The following is a 22941-nucleotide window of genomic DNA, read 5'->3' as shown; positions in this document are numbered from 1 at the left end:
AGCACTGGAAACATCTTTTGAAAGATAAAAAGTGCATTTTATATACAACTATATAGATCAGACCAAAATGAGGGACAAATGAGGAAGAAAGAGGGACAGAGGGACTTTGTTCCAAATCAGGGACAGTCCCTCGAAATCAGGGACAGTTGGGAGCTGTGGTTATTATTATTATATTTATACAGGATATACAGTTGTGCTGTGAATCATTCATATTCCCTGTAACTGAAACTTTTTCTGTAAATCTTGGCACCTATAAGGAAGTGGAAAAATAATAGTGTTACTGGCAGGATCACCAAGTAAATAAAACCAGGTTATGGGGGGGAACTAAAAAAAAAAAAAAGCAACCTGCTGTGTTAAAGTGACAGATTGTAACTTTTAATTTTGCCTATAGCTTCAGTTTAACTCCTGGTGTATTTATTTGCAAAACAGTCATTGGTGTGATATTGGGGAATTCAGCTTAGTAGTAGAAGCATTTGTAGTCCACTCCAGTCTGAACTGCAATTTTAATGCCCTGTACACACGATCGGACATTGATCGGACATTCCGACAACAAAATCCATGGATTTTTTCCGACGGATGTTGGCTCAAACTTGTCTTGCATACACACAGTCACACAAAATTGTCGGAAAATCTGATCGTTCTGAACGCGGTGACGTAAAACACGTACGTCAGGACTATAAACAGGGCAGTAGCCAATAGCTTTTGTCTCTTAATTTATTCTGAGCATGCATGGCACTTTGTGCGTCGGATTTGTGTACACACGATCGGAATTTCCGACAACGGATTTTGTTGTCGGAAAATTTTATAGCAAGCTCTCAAACTTTGTGTGTCGGAAATTCCGATGGAAAATGTGTGATGAAGCCCACACACGGTCGGAATTTCCAACAACGAAGTCCTATCACACATTTTCCGTCGGAAAATCCGACCGTGTATACAGGGCATAAGACTTGCCAGCCCACTTTTATTAAACTTAAAGTGGATGTAAACCCACTCTCATCATTTCTAAATTACTTCCATAGTGCTGATCTATAAGGATATACATGCCTCCTGCATGTATCCTTACCTATCAAATATCTCCCTTTTAGCAGTTTGGAGCCCTGCAATACTCCGGATTCTGTGGGCGGGTCTGTTGTCCAGGGCTCAGTGGGTGGAGCTGTAATGTCAGTAGACTCCCCGCCCACCTCTACACTCCCCTTGGCCAGGTATCAATATTTCTTAGGCTCCATGCACACTGGAGCTCATAAATGGCCGTTCTGAACATCGGATTGCTGGCAGGAAAACGCTGCTTTAAAAACGCGATTTTATCAGCGTTTTGCATTGCCGTCAATGCACGTTTAGCGGCGCTAGCTTTTAACCGTATTTCTCTGCCTCTATTCAAAATCAATGGTTCCCTATGGGAGCCCATTGATTTGAATTGAAGTCGCACTGCAAGTTACATCATCATGATCCAACTCGCGGTATGACTTGTGTGCTGCGGATGAAGGGTAACTCTCGCCAAAATGAAAAAAAAAATTGGCATGGGGTTCCCCCCAAAATCCATACCAAACCCTTATCCGAGCACGCAGCCTGGCCGGTCAGGAAAGGGGGTGGGGACGAGCGAGTGCCCCCCCATCCTGAATCGTACCAGGCCGCATGCCCTCAACATTGGGGTAGGTGCTTCGGGGCAGGGGGGGGCGCTGCGCCCCCCCACCCCAAAGCACCTTGTCCCCATGTTGATGAGGACAAGGGCCTCTTCCCAACAACCCTGGCCGTTGGTTGTCGGGGTCTGCGGGCGGAAGGCTTATCGGAATCTGAGAGCCCCCTGTAATAAGGGGGCCCCTAGATCAAGGCCCCCCACCCTATGTGACTGAGTATGGGGTACATCGTACCCCTACCCATTCACCTGGGGAAAAAAGTGTCAAAAATAAAACACACTACACAGGTTTTTAAAGCAGTTTATTAGTCAGCTCTGCGGGTCTCTTCCGACTTCGGGGGTCTCTCTTTTTCCTTGCGCTCTCCGGCCTCTTCTCCCGGTCTCTGGTTCTTCTGCGGCTCTCCGGTTCTTCTGCCGGGCTCCTCCGCTATCTTCTGCTCTTTTGCCACCCTTTTGCTAGCGGTGGCCCGGTCTTCTCCGTCATCTTCTTCCCTCCGATCTTCCGATGTTGACACGACGCTCTCTCCCGCTGTAATGCCGGGTGAGTGGTGCGCAACGACTTATACTGGCATGGGGCGTGGTCACCCGTGTGATGTCATCCGGTGACCCCGCCCCATATGACATCACATTCCCATCATGCACCGGGACTGTGATGTCATAAGGGGCGGGGTCAACGGATGACATCACCAGGTGACCACGCCCCATGCCAATATAAGTCGATGCGCACTGCTCACCCGGCATTACAGAGGGAGAGAGCGTCGTGTCAACATCGGAAGAAGACCGGAGGGAAGAAGACGATGGAGAAGACCGGGCCACCGCTAGCAAAAGAGCGGCAAAAGAGCAGAAGATAGCGGAGGAGCCCGGCAGAAGAACCGGAGAGCGGCAGAAGAACCGGAGACCGGGAGAAGAGGCCGGAGAGCACAGAGAAGAAAGAGACCCCCAAAGTCGGAAGAGACCCCCAGAGCTGACTAATAAACTACTTTAAAAACCTGTGTAGTGTGTTTTACTTTTGACACTTTTTTCCCCAGGTGAATGGGTAGGGGTATGATGTACCCCATACTCATTCACATAGGGTGGGGGGCCAGCGCCCCCCGCCCCAAAGCACCTACCCCCATGTTGAGGGCATGCGGCCTGGTACGGTTCAGGCTGGGGGGGGCGCTCGCTCGTCCCCACCCCCTTTCCTGACCGGCCGGGCTGCTTGCTCGGATAAGGGTTTAGTATGGATTTTGGGGGGCCCCAATGCCGTTTTTAGGGCAAAGGGGTTCCCCTTAAAATCCATACCAGACCGAAAGGCCTGGTATTGTCTGAGGGGGGAACCCCACGCCAATTTTTTTTTATTTTGGCGAGGGTTCCCCTTCATCCTCAGCACACAAGTCGCACCGCAATTCGGATCATGATGATCCGACTTGCAGTGCGACTTCTATTCAAATCAATGGGCTCCCATAGGGAACAGAGGCAGAGAAACGCCAAACAAGGCTTAATGCTCTTTTTACAGCGTTAACCCTCGTTTAACACCTTTTACCGGTGTCTGGCGTTTCCAGTACTGCTCTTGAATGCGAATTTCTGGCGTTCAGAAAAAAGCCCATAAACTCCACTGCCTATGGACACATAGGCTAACATAGAGTGGAGTTTATTGGCTTTTAAAAAAAAATGCCCAAACTCCAATAAACTGCAGTTTATCAGCTCCAGTGTGCATGGAGCCATGGAACTTCTGCTGGTCTTGTGGATTATGCCCCATGATCACTAACATCCAGTCCAAAAAAGGAAAGTCACCACATCACTTTAGCATGCCCAATCATGCTAAGGTGTGGAGCAGCCAATCCTGGGAGAGCTGGAGAATAAAGGAGGGGGGATGTGAAGTACACAGAATACCTCTCTAACACTTATGCATGAAATAAGGAAATCACCTGTCACTCACAGCAAGGGGGAAGAAAGAACACCTATTTCACTGTGTGTCTGTTTTTATCCCACTAAAAAAAGATAAGAGGATTGCTCAGAGCTGCATTAACTCTTCGTGGCAAGACTGGGCACAGATGAAATGACATCCTCCACTGTAACAGATATGAGTCTTAATTAAAAAAAAAAATTGGGGTTTACATCCACTTTAACCATTTCCATACCGCCCATTGTCATATGACATCCGCAGATGGGATCTCTCATCCTGGGCAGGCGTCATATAACATCCTCGTATTCCCGGCGGTATAGGGGGCACGCACGCCGCCGCGTCACTGAGGAGTTAATATGCGTGTCTGGAGGCCGCGATGTCTGCTGGGCACTCGCATTCACTCGTGACAGAGCAGGAACATGGTGTCAGAAACCATGAATCAGACTGAGACAGAAGTACAGTTAAATCACGCTTGTTTAATAATAATAATAATAAAAAGATAAACAGAGTAAACGTAGTCAAAACCTAGCCAGAGTTCAGGAACCGTAACGGGTAGTCAGACAAGCCAAAATGTCAGGGAGCCAGAGATGAGCAAAGTAGAACAGCAAGCAGGATCTGGAGCCAGAAGCAATGTCAGCCAAGCAAGTCTTTAACAGGAACACAGGAGAGCGTCTCTATAGATGTGACCAAGGCAAAGACAGAGATCATCTGGGCTGGACGGCTTAAGTAAGCAGGACTGACGAGCAGGATATCATCAACAGGTGAGTCACTGTGGAGAGATAGGAGCTGGCAATTAGCCAACAACTTAGAGGCCATCTTTGAGAAGGAAGGGCTGAGCCCAACCCTGACAGTACCCCCTGCTCAATGACCCCTCCTCGGAGGACCACCAGGCTTGAGGGGAAAACGTCTATGGAAATCACGGAGGAGGACAGGGGTATGTACGTCTGAGGATGAGACCCAAAAGCGTTCCTCTGGACCGTACCTTTTCCAATGCACCAGGTACTGTATGCACCCACGAAACCTACGGGTGTCAACAATGGACTGTACATACTCCTAATGGTTCTCAACCTGTACAGGGTGAGGACGAGGCACCGAGGTGGTAAAGCGGTTGCAGACCAAAGGTTTTAATAAGGAGACATGAAATACATTTGAGATACGCATATTAGAAGGAAGGTCTAATGCGTAAGCCACTGGGTTAATCCTGCGAAGAATACGGAGAGACACAATAAACCGAGGTGCGAACTTCAGAGAGTGAACACGAAGTCGGAGGTTGCGAGATGACAGCCAGACTCTGTCCCCAACCTGGTAGGGAGGCGCAGGCAGGCGTCTGCAGTCAGCATGGAGTCTGTACCTATCATTAGCATGTTGCAAAGCCTCCTGGACTTGTGCCCAAGTGGATCGAGGACAATGGAGATGCTCCTCTAACGCAGGAATACTCTGCATAACAAATGAGGCAACATGGAAGGTTGGAAACCATAGTTCGCCATAAACAGGGACAATCGGGAAGCAGAATTCAAAGCACTATTGTGAGCAAACTCCACCCACGGTAAGAGATCTGACCAGTTGCAACCTAGGAATTGCTCCAAGGACTGATTCGCTCATTCTGCTGCCCCATTAGACTGCGGGTGATACGCAGAGGAGAAAGCAAGCTGAATTCTCAACTGTGCACAAATGGCTCGCCAGAACCGGGACACAAACTGACTACCCCTGTCCGAGACAATCACCTTGGGTAGCCCATGTAAGTGAAAGATCTCCCAAGCAAAAATTGAAGCCAGTTCCTTAGATATGGGTAACTTCTTAAGTGGAATACAATGGAACATTTTCAAGAACCGGTCAACCACCATAAGGATAACTGTGTTGCCCTGGATGTTGGGTAACTACACAATGAAATCCATAGACAGGTGGGTCCAGGGCCTCTCTCCATTAAGTATGGGTTGTAGGAGGCCCACTGGAAGATGTCGTTGAGTCTTACTCTGAGCACACACGAAACAGGCAGCTACAAAGGCGGTTGCATCAGCACGTAGACTAGGCAACCAGAATTGTTGGGAAATGGCCCTAAAGAGTTGATTCTTCCCAGGGTGGCCAGCAGCCTTGGGAGAATGGTAAGTCTGGAGCACGGCAGTACGGAGACTCTCTGGGGCAAAGCAGTGGTCACAAGGTTTCTCAAGAGTAGCATGGACCTGAGCAGCAAGAATTTTTTCACCCAAAGGGGAAGTGTGACTGGTGCGAACCGTAGCCAGAATAAGATCAGGAGGAATCACAGGAACTGGAACTGACTCCATCTTGGAAGTGGAGGAAAATTGTGGTGACAAAGAGTCAGCCCTTACATGAGACAATGCAATTGAAACTAGACAAGAAAAGAGCCCATTGCGCCCTTCTGGGAGAGAGGCGTTTAGCCTCAGACAACAAGAATGTGAGATTCTTATGGTCAATAAGAATGAGAACCGGCACAGTGGTACCTTCGAGGAGATGTCTCCATTCTTTCAGGGCTACAATGATCACTAACAGCTCTCTGTCACCAATCTTGTAATTGCACTTCGCAGGTGACAATTTCTTGGAAAAGTAGCCACAAGGATGTATAGCGCTCTCAGAGGTAGGACATTGAGACAGAAGGGCACCAACTTCAGTCTCAGAAGCATCAACCTCAAGAATAAAAGGTAACGTAGGATCAGGATGTGCCAACACAGGAGCAGAAACAAAGGCAGCCTTGAGACTCTCAAAGGCCTTAATGGACTCCGGAGACCAACTCTGTGGGTTACTGTCCTTTCTGGTCATATCAGTCAGGGGCTTGACCAGAGATGAGAAGTTACAAATAAACTTCCGATAATAGTTGGCACAGCCAAGACAACGCTGCCACTGTAGGACTGCTGAAAGTTTCTCTAGGTCCATCAAAATACCAGCAGTGGAAATGACATAACCCAGAAATTTAACCTGTTCACGATGGGATTCGCACTTCTCCAATTTACAAAAGAGATTGTTCTCTTTTAGTTTCTGAAGTACACGACAGACATCTGTGTGGTGGCTCTCCAGGGACTTGGAAAATATGAGGATATCATCGAGATAAACCACCACACGTACCTGCAACAAATCTCAGAGGACATCGTTAATAAATTCCTGGAAAACTGCCGGGGCGTTACAAAGGCCAAAAGGCATTAGGAGGTACTCATAATGGCCTGTTCTGGTATTAAACTCAGTTTTCCACTCGTCGCCCTCCTTAATCCTCACGAGATTGTATGGCCCTCTCAAATCAAGCTTCATGAAAACCATTGCTCCCTTGAGGTGGTCAAATAGCTCCGTAATTAACGGAATCGGGTAGGCATTTTTAATGGTGAAACGATTGAGACCCCTATAATTAATACAAGGTCTCAGTGCACTACTCTTCTTCTTCACAAAGAAGAAACCAGCCCCAGCAGGAGACAAGGATTTGGGGATGAAACCTCGAGAAAGTGCGCCTGCAACATACTCCTCCATGACCCTATCCTCCAAGACCGACAAAGGGTAAATCCAGCCACGAGAGGGTATGGCACCAGGTTGAAGGTCAATTGCACAATCATACGATCGATGTGGAGGCAAACTACCGGCTTGACCTTTGTCAAAGACATCGCTAAAATCGCGGTACTGCTCCGGCAGGGAGGAGAGTGAAGAGGTGCACAGGACCTTGGCTACCTTCTGGAAGCATGTCTTACTGCATTGTGCCAACCAGGAGAGAACCTCAGCATGGAGTCAATCAAAAGAGGGATTATGCCTCTCTGACCAAGGATAACAAATAACCAGGGGAAACTTAGGTGAGGAAATAACTTGGAATTGGATTATCTCATGGTGAAGAGCCCCAATGGCCATGGACAACGGAACAGTCTCATGAGTCACATGGGCAGGCTGTAGTGGTCTCCTGTCAAGAGCCTCAATGGCAAGTGGAGTGTCACGTAGCTGCAGCGGAATCAAGTGCTTCAATACAAATGCAGCATCAATGAACAGGCCTGCAGCCCCAGAGTTGATTAGAGCCTGTATCTCGATGGACGACTCAGCCCAAGGGTAACCGAAACGTATCCTTCTGGATAACTGGGGACGAAACAACGCCACCTATGATCTGTCCGTGACAGGATCTCAAGGTTCGGGCGTCCCCTGGACGGGTAGGACAAGACTTCAAAAAGTGACCTGCCTGGCCACAATAAAGGCACAATCTCTCCCTCCTCCTAAGGGTTCTCTCATCCGCAGACGCGTGAAGCCCGAGTGCATGGGTTCATCTTCACAGACTGACTCGGTACCAGGAGGCATGGGAGGTGAGGGAGGCAAGGGTGGGACTGCAAAGTTCGGAGACAAATGTACAGGAGGCTTCCACAATCGCTCCTTAAAAGCGAGTCTTTCTCTGAGTCTGGAGTCAATGAGGATGGCATACGTGTTCAACCTCTCCAGCTCAGTGGGTATATCTTGGGCTGCTATCTCATCCTTAATGGTATCCAAGAGACCATGAGAAAAAGCAGCCACGTGGGCCTCATTGTTCCAAGCAACCTTTGCTGCCAGAGTACAGAATTCAATGGCATAATCGGCAACAGTTCTCGTACTCTGTTTGATGGACATGAAGCACTTGGCAGCAGAAGCGGAGCGTGCATGAACGTCAAATACCCTTTTAAAAGAAGTCACAAACTCAGGGTAACTCAAGACAACAGGTTTTTGCGTCTCCCATAGAGGGTTTGCCCAGGCCAAGGCTCTCTCAGAAAGCAAAGATATCACGAAACCTACTTTGCTTCTGTCCGTGGGAAACGCCTGGAGCAGCATCTCAAAGTATATATCAACCTGGTTGAGAAACCCTCTGCATTGGACTGGAGCGCCCCCAAATCGCTGGTGAAGTGGAGCGGACAATACTCAAGGTGGGTGCCTGCACAGAGACTGGAGCAGCAGCAGGGACGGCTTGCAACACAGGTTGTACTGGAGCAGCCATAGTGGGAGATTCCAGCTGAGTGACTCAGGAGCGTTTGTAACACCATGGCAAACTGATCCATGCGGTAATCCTGCTCATCCAATCTGGAAAAAATATTACCAACAAGTGGATTGACGGCATCTTCTGAATTCATGGTCTTCGCCTACTGTCAGAAACCATGAATCAGACTGAGACAGAAGTACAGTTAAATCACACTTGTTTAACCCCCCGGCGGTATTCCCGAGTGTGGCTCGGGGTGAGATTTCAGTACCATTAGTGGTAACCTCGAGCCACACTCAGGATTGCATCGCTGGATCCTGGAAGAGGTTACTTACCTTGTACCCGGGATCCTGCAATGTACTCCCGCTGTATACGGCGGCCGGATCTACCGCCGGATGCACTGTGTGCCCTGGCTTCCATTCCCTGCGAGTGTTGCAGGGGGGTGGAACCAGCGGCAAACTCAAATAGTATAAAGCACAAACACACTGATGCATTGTAATCCTATTGGATTACATTACTAAATAAAATAAAATTGACCATAGTTTGCCCCCCCCCCCCCAGTGCTTTCTCCACAGTACCCTTGCCTGCAGTTTTACTGTACTTTCTGTCTGGAAACTGCAGAATGACCATGGCATCAAAAAAGCGCGCCTCTACCTCAAAAGCGGCATATAAACTGCTGGAAAACAGCAACAGCGATACAGAAAAACTTGCAGAATTGAGTGATAGCGATTCGTGGGGAAGTTCGTCATCAGGCACGGAAATCAATTTCAGCGATGATCCTGCGACTGTGCCCAGTGATGTGTGGACTTGGTGCTCGATTGACTGCTGTACGGAGCACGTAGCGCCCCCAAGATTCCTGTTTACTGGAGCACCCGGTATCAAAGTGGAGGTTGAAGATGACAACCCCTTGGCACACCTCCAACTCTTTTTGACCGATGAGGTTATAGAAAAAATTGTTACGGAGACAAATCGGTACCAGGAGCAACAAGCTGCTACGCATCAGAGGTTTGCAAGGAGCAGAAAGTGGGAACCAGTGACCAAAGAGGACATCTGGAAGTTTCTGGGCCTAATAATTTTTCAGGGAGTGGTGGGGAAACCCCCGCAGAAGTGGTATTGGACAACCAACAAATTACTAGCCACTCCTTTTTTTGGCACGGTCATGTCGGAGTACAAATTTTCTCTGATAATGAAGTATTTGCACTTTGAAAATAATGAAGAATTTGATGAGACTTCTCATCCAGCACCAAAACTCAAAAAGATTTGGGAGGTATATCAAATTATTCAGAAAAATTTCCAGCAGACCTATGTACCAGATAGAGACATCAGTATTGGCAAAAGTCTAAAAGCCTACAAAGGAAGACTCAGCTGGATACAGTATATCGCATCTAAGAGAGCACGAATTGGCATAAAATCATTCATGCTATGTGAATCCAGCACTGGTTACATATGGAATTCGGTCCTTTACACCGGGAAAGGAACCAAATTCAAAGAAAGATTCAGTAATTATGGAATGACAACTGCTTCAGTTCTTACTTTCATTGAGCCATTGCTGAATCAAGGCTACTGTGTAACCACAGACAATTCTTACACTTCTCCAGAACTCTATGAGTTCCTTCTACAGAACAAGATGGTTGCATATGGGACCGTTAGGGCTAACCGGCGTGACATGCCGCCAACCTTTGGCAATAAAAAGTTCAAGGCAGGAGAAATAGTTGCCTGGCAGAAAGGCAAAATGATGGCAATGAGATGGCGCGACAAAAAAGATGTGTGCCTAATGAGTACTATCACAACACCTCTACTGTCATGGTACACACAAAAGGTAGAAAAGACATAATGAAACCACAAGTCGTGATGGACTACAACAAGACCATGGGAGGTGTTGACAGAGCTGACCAGGCAATGACATTTTATTCAGCGATGAGTAAACAACAACAAAAATTACAAAAAAATCTTCAGGCATCTTATTGAACAGTGCCTGTGGAATGCCTTCATTCTGATAAAAAAAAAAGAGTGACAAGCCTGTGGTTCATGCGGACTTTGTTTGGAAAGTTGCCAAACATATATTTCTCAAGCACCAAACACCAATGACTGTAAATAGATCTGGACGTCGTGCTGCTGGCGTTGTGAACCCGGAACGCCTGACTGGTCATCACTTTATGGACCACATTCCACCAATGGAAAAGAAGTCAGCACCCACAAGGATGTGTGTGGTTTGCTGCTCTAAGCGTGACGACACAATCAGAAAAGAAACCAGGTTCTATTGTCCTGATTGTGACGTGGGACTTTGTGCTGTAGCATGTTTTCAAATTTTCCATACCCGGGACGTTTGCTGAAGCAATATGACTACTATTATTGCACCCTTGTTTGACCAAAAAAAATGTCAGTGTTTTTGATTATATTATTTACTAAAATTTATTGAATAAAAAGTATTATTATTATTATATTATTATTTGTAATTATTTATAGTTATTTATTATATTATAATTTATGATTTTGTGTTTCAAGCTTTATCATACCCGAAATGTCTACTAGACTCTGGTTTGGACAGATTTAAGTGAGTTATTCCTAAGAATTACAGGCCTACAATATAAAACGCCAAATTTCCATGCAAAATAATGGTACTGCTTTCAGCACCAAAAATCTGAAATAATCATACCGCCAGGAAAGTTAATATTAATTAAAAATGGTAAACAGAGTAAACGTAGTCAAAACATAGCCAGAGTTCAGGAACCCGAAACGGATAGTCAGACAAGCCAAAACGTCAGTGAGCTAGAGATGAGCGTAGTAGAACAGCAAGCAGGATCTGGAGCCAGAAGCAATGTCAGCCAAGCAAGTCTTTAACAGGAACACAGGAGAGCATCTCTAGAGATGTGACCAAGGCGAAGGCAGAGATCATCTGGACTGGAAGGCTTAAGTAGGCAGGACTGACGAGCAGGATATCAACAGGTGAGTCACTGTGGAGAGATAGGAGCTGGCAATTAGCCGACAGCTTCCAGTGGTAAATATAGCAATGTCTATGTACATGTAATTGGTGCATATTGAAAGATGTTTTTTGAAAATTAAAATTTGATGCATTTGTTTTAGAGCAAACTGTGGGGGAACCTTTCCCATTTAAGATATTTTGTTCCCCAACCATATAGCTAGTTATTTATATTTTCCACTGCATATGCAGTATCTCACAAAAGTGAGTACACCCCTCACATTTTTGTAAATATTTTACTATATTTTTTATGTGACAATACTGAAGAAATGACACTTTGCTACAATGTAAAGTAGTGAGCGTACAGCTTGCATAACAGTGTAAATTTGCTGTCCCCTCAAAATACTCAACACACTGCCATCAATGTCTAAACTGCTGGCAACAAAAGTGAGTACACCCCTAGGTGAAAATGTCCAAATTGGGCCCAATTAGCCATTTTCCCTCCCCGGTGTCATGTGACTCGTTAGTGTTACAAGGTCTCAGGTGTGAATGGGGAGCAGGTGTGTTAAATTTGGTGTTCTCGCTCTCACTCTCTCATACTGGTCACTGGAAGTTCAACAGGGCACCTCATGACAAAGAACTCTCTGAGGATCTGAAAAAAAGAATTGTTGCTCTACATAAAGATGGCCTAGGCTATAAGAAGATTGCCAAGACTCTGAAACTGAGCTGCAGCATGGTGGCCAAGACCATAGAGCGGTTTAACAGGACAGGTTCCACTCAGAACAGGCCCTGCCATGATTGACCAAAGAAGTTGAGTTCACATGCTTAGCGTCATATTCAGAAGTTGTCTTTGTGAAATAGACGTATGAGTGCTGCCAGCATTGCTGCAGAGGTGGAAGGGGTGGGGGGGTCAGCCTGTCAGTGCTCAGACCATACGCCGCACACTGCATCAAATTGGTCTACATGGCTGTCATCACAGAAGGAAGCTTTTTCTAAAGATGATGCACAAGAAAGCCTGCAGTTAGCTGAAGACAAGCAGACTAAGGACATGGATTACTCGAACCATGTCCTGTGTTCTGATGAGACCAAGATAAACTTATTTGGTTCAGATGCTGTCAAGTGTGTGTAACCTGCAACCAGGTGAGGAGTACAAAGACAAGTGTGTCTTGCCTACAGTCAAGCATGGTGGTGGGAGTGTCATGGTCTGGGGCTGCATGAGTGCTGCCGACACTGGGGAGCTACATTTCGTTGAGGGAACCATGAATGCCACCCTGTACTGTGACATACTGAAGCAGAGCATGATGCCCTCCCTTAGGAGACTGGCCGCAGGGCAGTATTCCAACATGATAATGACCCTAAACACACCTCCAAGACTGCCCTGCTAAAGAAGCTGGGGGTAAAGGTGATTGACTGGTCAAGCATGTCTGCAGACCTAAACCCTCATGAGCATCTGTGGGGCATCCTCAAACGGAAGGTGGAGGAGCCCAAGGTCTCTAACATCCACCAGCTCTGCGATGTCGTCATGGAGGAGTGGAAGAGGACTCTGGTGGCAACCTGTGAAGCTCTGGTGAACTCCATGCCCAAGAGGGTGAAGGGCGGCAGTGGCCACACAAAATATTGACACTTTGGGCCCAATTTGGACATTTTCGCTTAGGTGTGTACTCACATTTATTGCCAGCAGTTTAGACATTAATGGCTGTGTGTTGAGTTATTTTGAGGGGACAGCAAATTTACAATGTTATACAAGCTGTACACCCACTAATTTACATTGTAGCAACGTGTCATTTCATCAGTGTTGTCACATGAAAAGATATAATAAAATATTTACAAAAATGTGAGGGGTGTACTCACTTTTGTGGGATACTGTGGTTAGTCAAGAATAAATTGTATGTTTTTTAAAAACTTTACATATTAACTAAATGATGCACCACATTTTTTTTAGGTTTTTACCTAATTAATCCAAGCAATAATCGGCCAATTATTTGATTAAATTAAAATAATCATTAGTTGCAGCACTACTAGAGTTTAACTAAATCTGTCTTCGCTGATCTTCATCACATGTGGGGATTATACACAATACATCTAAGAGCTTTTAAAACCATTGAATATAACCACATTTAACCCTAGCAGAGGCGGCTCTATAATTAGTTAAATTGGGTGGTCGCCTAAGGCCTCACACTCACAGGGGCCTCGCAGCCACTTAATTTGCCTATTGCAGTGTTTAGCAATTGGGGTTTCCCAGATGTTCTGCTGCAAAGTCCCCAGGAGGTCCGCAGCGATCTACCCGTCGATCACAGACAGCTGACGCCAGACGGGTAGATCGAGTATCAACCGACATACAAAGTAGCGCAGGAAGCGTCTGTAATAAGGTCTCTCTCATGTCACTCTGCTCCCCTGCGGCCCCTCCTCTCTTCTCGTCCATCCTAGGTGATGTCACAAGCAAATTGGGATGGACAAGAAGAGAGGAGGGGTCGCCAACATGAGAGAGAACTTATTACAGACGCTTCCCACACTACTCTGCATTTGAAGGAAACTTATAGAAAAAAGTGTAGCCTGCTGTGCCCTGTACCCAGGCATGTACTGGCCATCAGGACTACTGGGAGTTTCCCGGTGGGCCAATGACTTAGTGGGCTAGTTTCAGTGACAGCCTGTCAAAGTAATGGCTGTCCGGATTACGCAGCCATTCATTTGAGCACCGCTGTACTGCCATACATGCCAACAGTCCTGATTTTCCCTGTACAATCCCGAAAATTGGACCCTTGTCCCGATTTGAACGTGTCTTGGCCAAAATCCAGATTTTTTGCTTTTTTTGGCAGTGTCACTGGCTGCCGCAGCTTCTGGCTATGAAAACATGGCTGTGTGATCTCCTTCCGGCTAGCAGGTCTCTTTCCCTTGTGTTCAGTGGAAAGGGGAGAAGCCTCCGACCCGGACAGCTAACCGGCATCAGTGTACAAGCGAATTGTCTACTTGTACACAGGTTAGCTGTCTGGGTCAGAGGCCCCGCTCCACTGAACACAGGGGAAAGAGACCTGCTAGCCAGAAGGAGATCTCGCGGCTATGTTTTCATAGCCAGAAGCTGTGGCCGGTGATAGGTTGCCTAATGAATCTTGGGAGATCACCACAGAGCTACCATACACCCCCCCTCGCTCAATTTTTAGCTGACAGCCAAAGGTGCAGGGCGAGATGCTGCAGGCACCAGTGACCACAGTTGCAGGTGAGTGGCCATGGGGTGATCTGCTGGACGTTCTGTGTGTTGGGGGGGTACTGAGCTAGGTTGGAGGTGCACATCAAGTCCTGTAGTAGCGCTCCATCTGGTGACAAGTGACTTGGCAGGTGACAAGCTGCATCTGGTGGCAGGCAACATGGCATGTGACACTCCACATCTGGTGGCAGGTGACGTGGCAAGTGACAATCCGCATCTGGTGGCAGGCGACGTGGCAAGTGACAATACGCATCTGGTGGCAGGCGAAGTGGCAAGTGACAATCCGCATCTGGTGGCAGGGGACATGGCAAGTGACATGCTGCATCTGGTGGCAGGCGATGTGGCAAGTGACAAGCTGCATCTGGTGACAAGTGACGTGGCAAGTGACACCCTGCATCTGGTGGCAGGCAATGGTGGCAAGTGACAATCCACATCTGGTGTCAGGTGACGTGGCAAGTGACATGTGACATCTCGTGGCAAGTGACATGTGGCATCTGATGGCAGGCGACATGGCAAGTGACAAGCTGCATTTGCTGACAAGTGACGTGGCAAGTGACAAGCTGCATCTGGTGGCAGGTGATGGTGGCAAGTGACACGCTCAGGGCTCCCACTGATTCTGCATTATGGTGAGTTGAGTTCATTTTATATTACAATGTAATAATAGAAATAATGTGCTTCAATCACCCTGACACCATATCATTCATGGTGCCCTGATGATTGAAGCGCCAACACCAGGTCTTTGGAGTATCTTTATCTGCTGATAAACTTTCTGGAATACACATATTGCTATTGTGGTGTAGGATCTGGGCCTTTTTTCCTTCCCTCCCTATTTCTTTTGCCGCGTACACACGGCCGGACTTCCCGACAGAAAAAGTCAGATGGGGGCCTTCGGTCGGACATTCTGACCGTGTGTATGCCCCATCGGACTTTTTCTGTTGGCATTTCCAACAGACTCGGATATAGAACATGTTCTAAATCTTTCCGTCGGAAATGCAGACGGAGTTTAGCCCGTTGGCAAGTCCGGCCGTGTGTACGCGGCATTTCTCTTTCTTTCTCTCTCACTCTCTCTTTCTCCATTTCTCTCTTTCTTTCTCTCTCCCTCTCTTTCTCCCTCTATCCCTCTCTTCCTTCTCCCTCCATCCCTCTTTCATCTCAGACTCTAACCACACCCCCTATAAGACACTCCCAATATTTATTTTAAATCATGCCCATTTTTCCACAAAATTAAAGTGGGCCAGACTGGATGGAGTCTAGAGCCAAATTTTTGTCCCAGTCCAGCCCTGTCAGTACCTGATGTACCCTGTACCCTGGTGTTTCCCATACCCTGTACCCTGATGTGCCCCATACACTGTACCTGATGTACCCTGTACCCTGATGTGCCCCATACCCTGTACCTGTACCCTGATGTGCCCCATACCCTGTACCTGATGTACCCTGTACCCTGATGTGCCCCATACCCTGTACCTGATGTACCCTGTACCCTGATGTGCCCCATACTCTGTACCCTGTTGTGCCCCATACCCTGTACCCTGACGTACCCTGATGTGCCCCATACCCTGTATTTTATGTACCTTGCACCCTGCTGTGCCCCATACCCTGTTCCTTATGTACCCTGTACCCTAATGTGCCCTCCACCCTGATGTTCCCTGTACCCTGTGGTGTCCTGTGCCCTGATGTACCATGTACCCAGATGTGCCCTGTACCCTGCTGTTCCCCATACCCGGCTGTGCCCTGTACACTGCTGTGCCCTGTACCCTGATGTACCCTGGTGTGCCCTGTACCCTGTACACTGAGGAGTCCCATACCCTGTACCTTGATGTGCCCTGTACCCTGATGTGCCCTGTACCCTGCTCCCTGCTGTGCCCTGCTCCCTGCTGTGCCCTGTAACCTGTGGTGCCCTGTTCCCTGTGGTGCCCTGTACCCTGATGTACCCTGATGTGCCCTGTACCCTGCTGTGTCCTGTAGACTGCTGTTCCCTGTAGCCTGCTATACCATGTACCCTGATGTGCCCTGTACCCTGCTGTACCATGTACCCTATACCCTGCTGTGTCCTGCACCCTGCTATGCCCCATGCCCTGCTGTGTGCACTGTACCTTGCTGTGTGCTCTGCTGTTCCCTGTACCCTGCTGTGTGCCCCATGCCCTACTGTGTGCCCTGTACCATGCTGTGTGTCCTATACCCTGCTGTGCCCTGTACAATGCTGTGTGCCCTGCTGTGTGCCCCATGCCCTGCTGTGTGCCTTGTGATAAGCCCTGCTGTGTACCCCATGTTATGCTGCTTGTCCCATTGTGTGCCCCATGCCCTGCCGTGAGCCCCTTGATGTGTCCCATGTTTTGCTGTGAGCCCCATAATGTGCCTCATGTTCTGCTGTGTGCCCTGTAATGTGCTCTATGCCCTGCTGTGTGTCGTATGCCCTGCTGTGAGCCCCATGTTATTCCAAAGATTGTGCTGTGTGCTCCATGATGTGCCCCATGTTCTGCCGTGTGCCTCATGTTCTGCTGTGTGCCCCATGATGTGCCCAATGTTCTGCTGTGTGTCCCATGATGTGCCCCATGTTCTGCTTTGTGCCCCACAATGTGCCCAAGGTTCTGCTGTGAGCCCCATGATGTGCCCCATGCTCTGCTGTGTGTCCCATGATGTGCCCCATGTTCTGCCGTGGGCCCCATGATGTACCAATGTTCTGCTGTGTGCCCCATGATGTGTCCTGCTGTTCCCCATGTAATGTGCCCTATAATGTGCCCTGCTGTACCCCCCTGTAATGTGCCCTGATGTGCCCTGCTGCCCCCCTGTAATGTGTCTGGACCTCCTGTGCTCTGCCCTGCTGTCCCCTGTACACTGCTTATCTTAAGTTAAACCCAGAACTGAGCATCTGTGCAGAAAAAAACAGCAAACGTTTTACATAAAATAGGTCAATTCTAATATTTGTTTCTATTATGCAATGCTATTTCTTAAAATAATTGTTATTATATCTCAGCTCGCTGATCACACCAATGTTCCGTGAGCTGTAGATCTGAAAGCTACGGGTTACAGGACACCGAAATTGTTAGCCCCACTCCTGAACCCCCCTCATGGTTGCCTTGCATACCCCAGTTAATTTTTATCGCTTGAATTATTTTTCCCATTATGGGCGTGAGTGGGGCCTTATGTCTAAGTTTTGCCTAAGGCCTCACAAAGCCTAGATCCACCTCTGAACCCTAGTACACACGGGCAGATTGTTTCCTGGCATCGGCTGGTTCAATAGAAACTTGCCGACAATCGGCTCGTGTGTATAGTAGCTGGTCCGGCCGTTCGAAGGCTCATTTTTTAAGGATTGGCAGCTAATATACAAACACAGTGCTAATGACCCCTCCCCATCTTACCCCTTCAACAACGTCATGTGAAAACGTAGGTGCACCCCATGGAAACTCTTGACCTTTTCAACATATTTTTGAAGGGCAATTAGATATTGAATTATATAGTGCCAACAGATAAAACTGATATTCTTAAACAAAGGGCACAAACCATTGACTAACTGGATCCCAGGATTAGAACCTCCTTATGAGACTGGCCCCTTTCGCACCAGCGAACTGATTGGGTCCCGCCTGTCAGCTTTTCAGGTGGATCTGATTGGGCCACCCATTGTCCTCTATGGGGCGGCGGATGTCAGCAGTTATGTGTCCGCTGACACCCTGAAAACAGATGTATGGCAATACGTTCACTATCCGTCTAGCAGATCGGATTACAATCGCATCGAAACAGACATGCAGTCTGTTTCCATCCGACCAACCCATAGAGGAGAGTGGGTTCTGTTCTTGTCGGCTCTGCAGAGCGGAGCGGACCTTGATCTGTCACAGTCTGCTCAGTGGGGATCAACGGAGAGATCCCCCTCTAAGCAGGGGGATTCTGCTCGGATGGATCCGCCCGATGTGAAAGGGACCTATGAAGTGAGGAGAAAGAACATAGTTCTCACTGTATTATACCTGACAACTTGTTTTGTTCTGATTTGGACTTCCTCTGCCGTAAGGGTTTAGGAAAAATAGTCATAAACTGTTCCTAAAAGTCAACTGTGTTCCTACGTAGGTGGCACTGAGGTGCAAGAGGACAACTCAAACTGTACCATTGTTTTGTTAGTACAGAAATGTAACTGGGGCAATGTTGGGTGGTCAAGATAGGCATAATTTGTGCTTGTTGGAGGCCTTTTATCAGCAGACAAAAACTGCCCTGCCTTCAGCGAACTAAACCATTTATTATATTGAACAGTAAGAGCAGAAAGTGTCACTGCTGCAAAAGACATCATTATGTCAAATATCACATGCACTTTACCTGAATGAATTGAACCTCAAAAAATTCTTTGCCAATTCAACATACACATAGGATGGAAAATACATGCAAGATGATCCCAATATAGAACAGTATTGGCAAATATCTAAAATTTATTATAAGATAAAAAGAGGAATCCCCAATTATTTTTTTAACCTATCCAATAAACATTGCCTTGGTCAGTACCCATATGTTCTGACGTCTCCCTTCACCACTCTATTCAAATGAAAAAAAAAATGCCTTTAGTTATATTTTAAACATGTCATATTTTCGTGTTAAGGGGATAATCAAGACAGCAAACAAAGTATACAAAATGACAACAAAGAAAGTTTGAGAAATGTGTGTACCTGCCTGTAATGAGAATGGAAGAATTTTTTTTTCACTGTTTAGTGAACCTTTCCCTCTGTGTCAGCCCTTCAAACAAATTCTCTCTGTGATAAATTAGTTTGAAGGCTCTGAAGATCAGGGACCACACTGCAACATTTAAATTAAATGCAGAAGACAAGTAAAGCATTATTATGATTCAGTACATCTGACTACTTACTGGAGACATGACAGAAATAAAATCCATGATTAGACCGGGTTAATATAAAATACATAAAAATATAAAGATTGGCACTAGTTTGGCACAGGATGAAACATACACGTATAAGCATGCATAAAAACAAACATGACTGGGTCTGTAATTAACAAACAACCTAGATCAAAATGTGAACGATTAGGATTATCTGACTTTTATGAACAATTTGTTCAAATCCATCATAAATTCTCTTTTATACATTTTCCAGTTTTCATACCTAAAAACCATGACGGTGACAGTATGTGGACATAAATATATATATACCTGGATTCCTGGAAGGTCCCTATGTACCTTACTGCCCTCCAGGTAGAAGATTGATGTTGTCAGCTTTTCTCTACCTAATTTATTCAGCCCTTCTTCATAGCTTCATAGGAAATTGAGTACCCCCTGATCCGTCTGTTCCAGTTTTTTTCCTGTTTACACTACTAAATTGCTTGCATAATCCAACAGAAAGGCGTTAAAAAGTTGTCAGAACTGATGAGTAAAGCAGCAGAAATGCATTTTCTTATTGGGCATCATGACTATTATAATGGTGCATCTGTGCAGCTGCCTCCTCTGGTCTCTGCCCTATTTTCATACAAATGAAAATTACTTTACAATGAGGAAATTACCTTTTCCAGATATATATATGTAAGGAAATTACATTTCCAGAATGCCTAAAATGAAATATCAACTACTTTGTGCAGCAGTTTGAATATAGAGAAAACACACATTTGGAAAGGTGGCAGGGATGCCTTTTTTCGTACAACAGCTCCAAGCTGGAAGGAGGTGTTGGATCAGGATGAAGAGCACTTAAAAATGAAGCATGCTTGGAATAGTATGGAGAGTCCTGGTGTATTACTGCTTTTACATTACAGTAGTGAGGTTAGATCATGCTGAGAATCCTAGATTTTAGCATATAGATGACGTAAATTGATTTCATGAAGATTGGGCTTAATTATTTCTGGTCCACTTTAAATGGCTTATTGCGGAATGCTGAAGATGATATAATGGCCTAACCTTTTGTACAGACTTTCCTAAATAAATTATTACAGTAGTAAAATTGGCTGTACACTGGTAGATTTTTGAACAAATGTTCATACGAAAAATCTCTTCAGTACATTTGATAATGCCAAGAGAGCGTTGATGAATGTTGTTCTAAAGTACTTTAAAATGTAATTTAACAATCGATCATGGTATAAAAAAAATTCCAGAACTAAAATGACATACACAGTTAGAAATTAGTTTGTTTGAGAAACAAAATCTTTCCTGTTCATTCAAATGTTCTTGTAGCTACAGTAGAAAATGATCGTCAGTTTAACCACTCTAATGCCCTGTACACACAGTCGGACATTGATCGGACATTCCGACAACAAAATCCTAGGATTTTTTTCGACGGATGTTGGCTCAAACTTGTCTTGCATACACACGGTCACACAAAGTTGTCGGAAAATCCGATCATTCTGAACGTGGTGGCGTAAAACGCGTACGCCGGGACTATAAACGGGGCAGTAGCCAATAGCTTTTGTCTCTTAATTTATTCTGAGCATGCGTGGCACTTTGTGCGTTGGATTTGTGTACACACGATCGGAATTTCCGACAACGGATTTTGTTGTCGGAAAATTTTATAGCAAGCTCTCAAACTTTGTGTGTCGGAAATTCCTATGGAAAATGTGTGATGGAGCCTACACATGGTCGGAATTTCTGACAACAAGGTCCTATCACACATTTTCCATCTGAAAATCCTATCGTGTGTACAGGGCATAACAGTTGGAAAATTAAACAAACATTCCGAAAATGAAAGTTTTCAACCAAAATTTTACTAGTGTATGGCCAGCCCTAGTCCAAAACAGCCTATTCAGTAAACTGTCACCATAGTATGTCAGAAATGATTGTTTATAGACAGAGGTGTATCTACAGTATATGTGAAGGGGCCTCACAGCAAATCCATTAACCACTTCAGCCCCAGAAGATTTGGCTGCTCAATGAGCAGGCCATTTTTTGCGATGCGCACTGCGTCGTTTTAACTGACAATTGCGCGGTTGTGTGATGTTGTACCCAAACAAAATTGACATCCTTTTTTTCCCACAAATAGAGCTTTCTTTTGGTGGTATTTGACCGCCTCTGCGGTTTTTTTTTTTTGTGCTATAAACAAAAGAAGAGCGACAATTTTGAAAAAAGCACTATTTTTAACTTTTTGCTATAATAAATATCACACATTTTTTATCAAAAAAACAATTTTTTTAGGCCAATATGTATTCCTCTACATATTTTTGGTAAAAAAAAAAATCGCAATAAGCGTATATTGATTGGTTTGCGCAAAAGTTATAGCGTCTACATAATAAGGGATAGATTTATGACATTTTTATTATTATTTTTTTTTATATTAGAAATGGCAGTGATCTGCAATTTTTATCAGGACTGCGATATTGTGGCAGACAGATCGGACATTTTTGACACATTTTTGGGACCATTGACATTTATACAGCGATCAGTGCTATAAAAATGCACTTATTACTGTATTAATGTCTAAATGTATAAACCAATCTGTGTGTTTACACACACAGATCCTGGTTCTCGCTCTGTCACGAGCGATCGCGGGAGCCTGGCGGGCACTCGCATAGGCTCCTGGCACACGCTGCGCGTGCGCCCCTAGTGGCCAAAAGGCGAAGCGATGTAAGGTAAGGTTGTTTCGCCCAGCCGTGCCATTCTGCCGCAGTAAAATTGCAGTGGCTGGTCGGCATGTGGTTAAGGGGCCCTCTGTAACACCAACCTAACATCAATTCCTCTGGTGACACAAAATAATAATTATTTTCATACCAATTGTCATAATCAAAAATCAACAAACCACATGGTTACATGTTGAACAACAATAATACAATATTTAGACTACTTTCACACTGAGGCGCTTTACAGGCATTTAGCTCTAAAAATAGTGCCTGCGAAGCGCCTGTAAAGCGCCTCTCCTGTCACTCCAGTGTGAAAGCCTGAGTGCTTTCACACTGGAGATTAGTGCGCTTGTGGAATGTCAAAAATAGTCCTGTAAGCAGCATTTTTGGGGAGCTTTAGGAGAGGCATATACACTGCTCCTAAAGCGTCCTGCCCATTGAAATCAATGGGCGGTGCCGCCAAAGCTAGCTAGCGGCCGATGAAGGGCTTAATAGAGACCCGCTAGCAGCCGAAAAGAACCACTAAAACGACGGTAAATAGCCGCTAAAAACAGCGGCGCTTTATTGCAGACGCCCCCCGCCCCAATGTGAAAGTGCCATAAATGTTTATTTTGTCACCAATAAAAAAGTTCCACAAATTTGCTCCATGTTGCTTTAAAAATACCAAATATATACATTCAGTACATCAACTAAGGATTATGCCCCGTACACACGGTCGGACATTGATCGGACATTCTGACAACAAAATCCATGGATTTTTTCTGACGGATGTTGGCTCAAACTTGTTTTGTCTACACACGGTCACACAAAGTTGTCGGAATTTCCGATCGCCAAGAACGCAGTCACGTACACCACG

This window comes from Aquarana catesbeiana, linkage group LG01, assembly GCF_042186555.1.
Source record: "Aquarana catesbeiana isolate 2022-GZ linkage group LG01, ASM4218655v1, whole genome shotgun sequence".
In the NCBI taxonomy this organism is placed as follows: domain Eukaryota; kingdom Metazoa; phylum Chordata; class Amphibia; order Anura; family Ranidae; genus Aquarana; species Aquarana catesbeiana.
Note: the sequence above shows the minus strand (reverse complement) of the source record.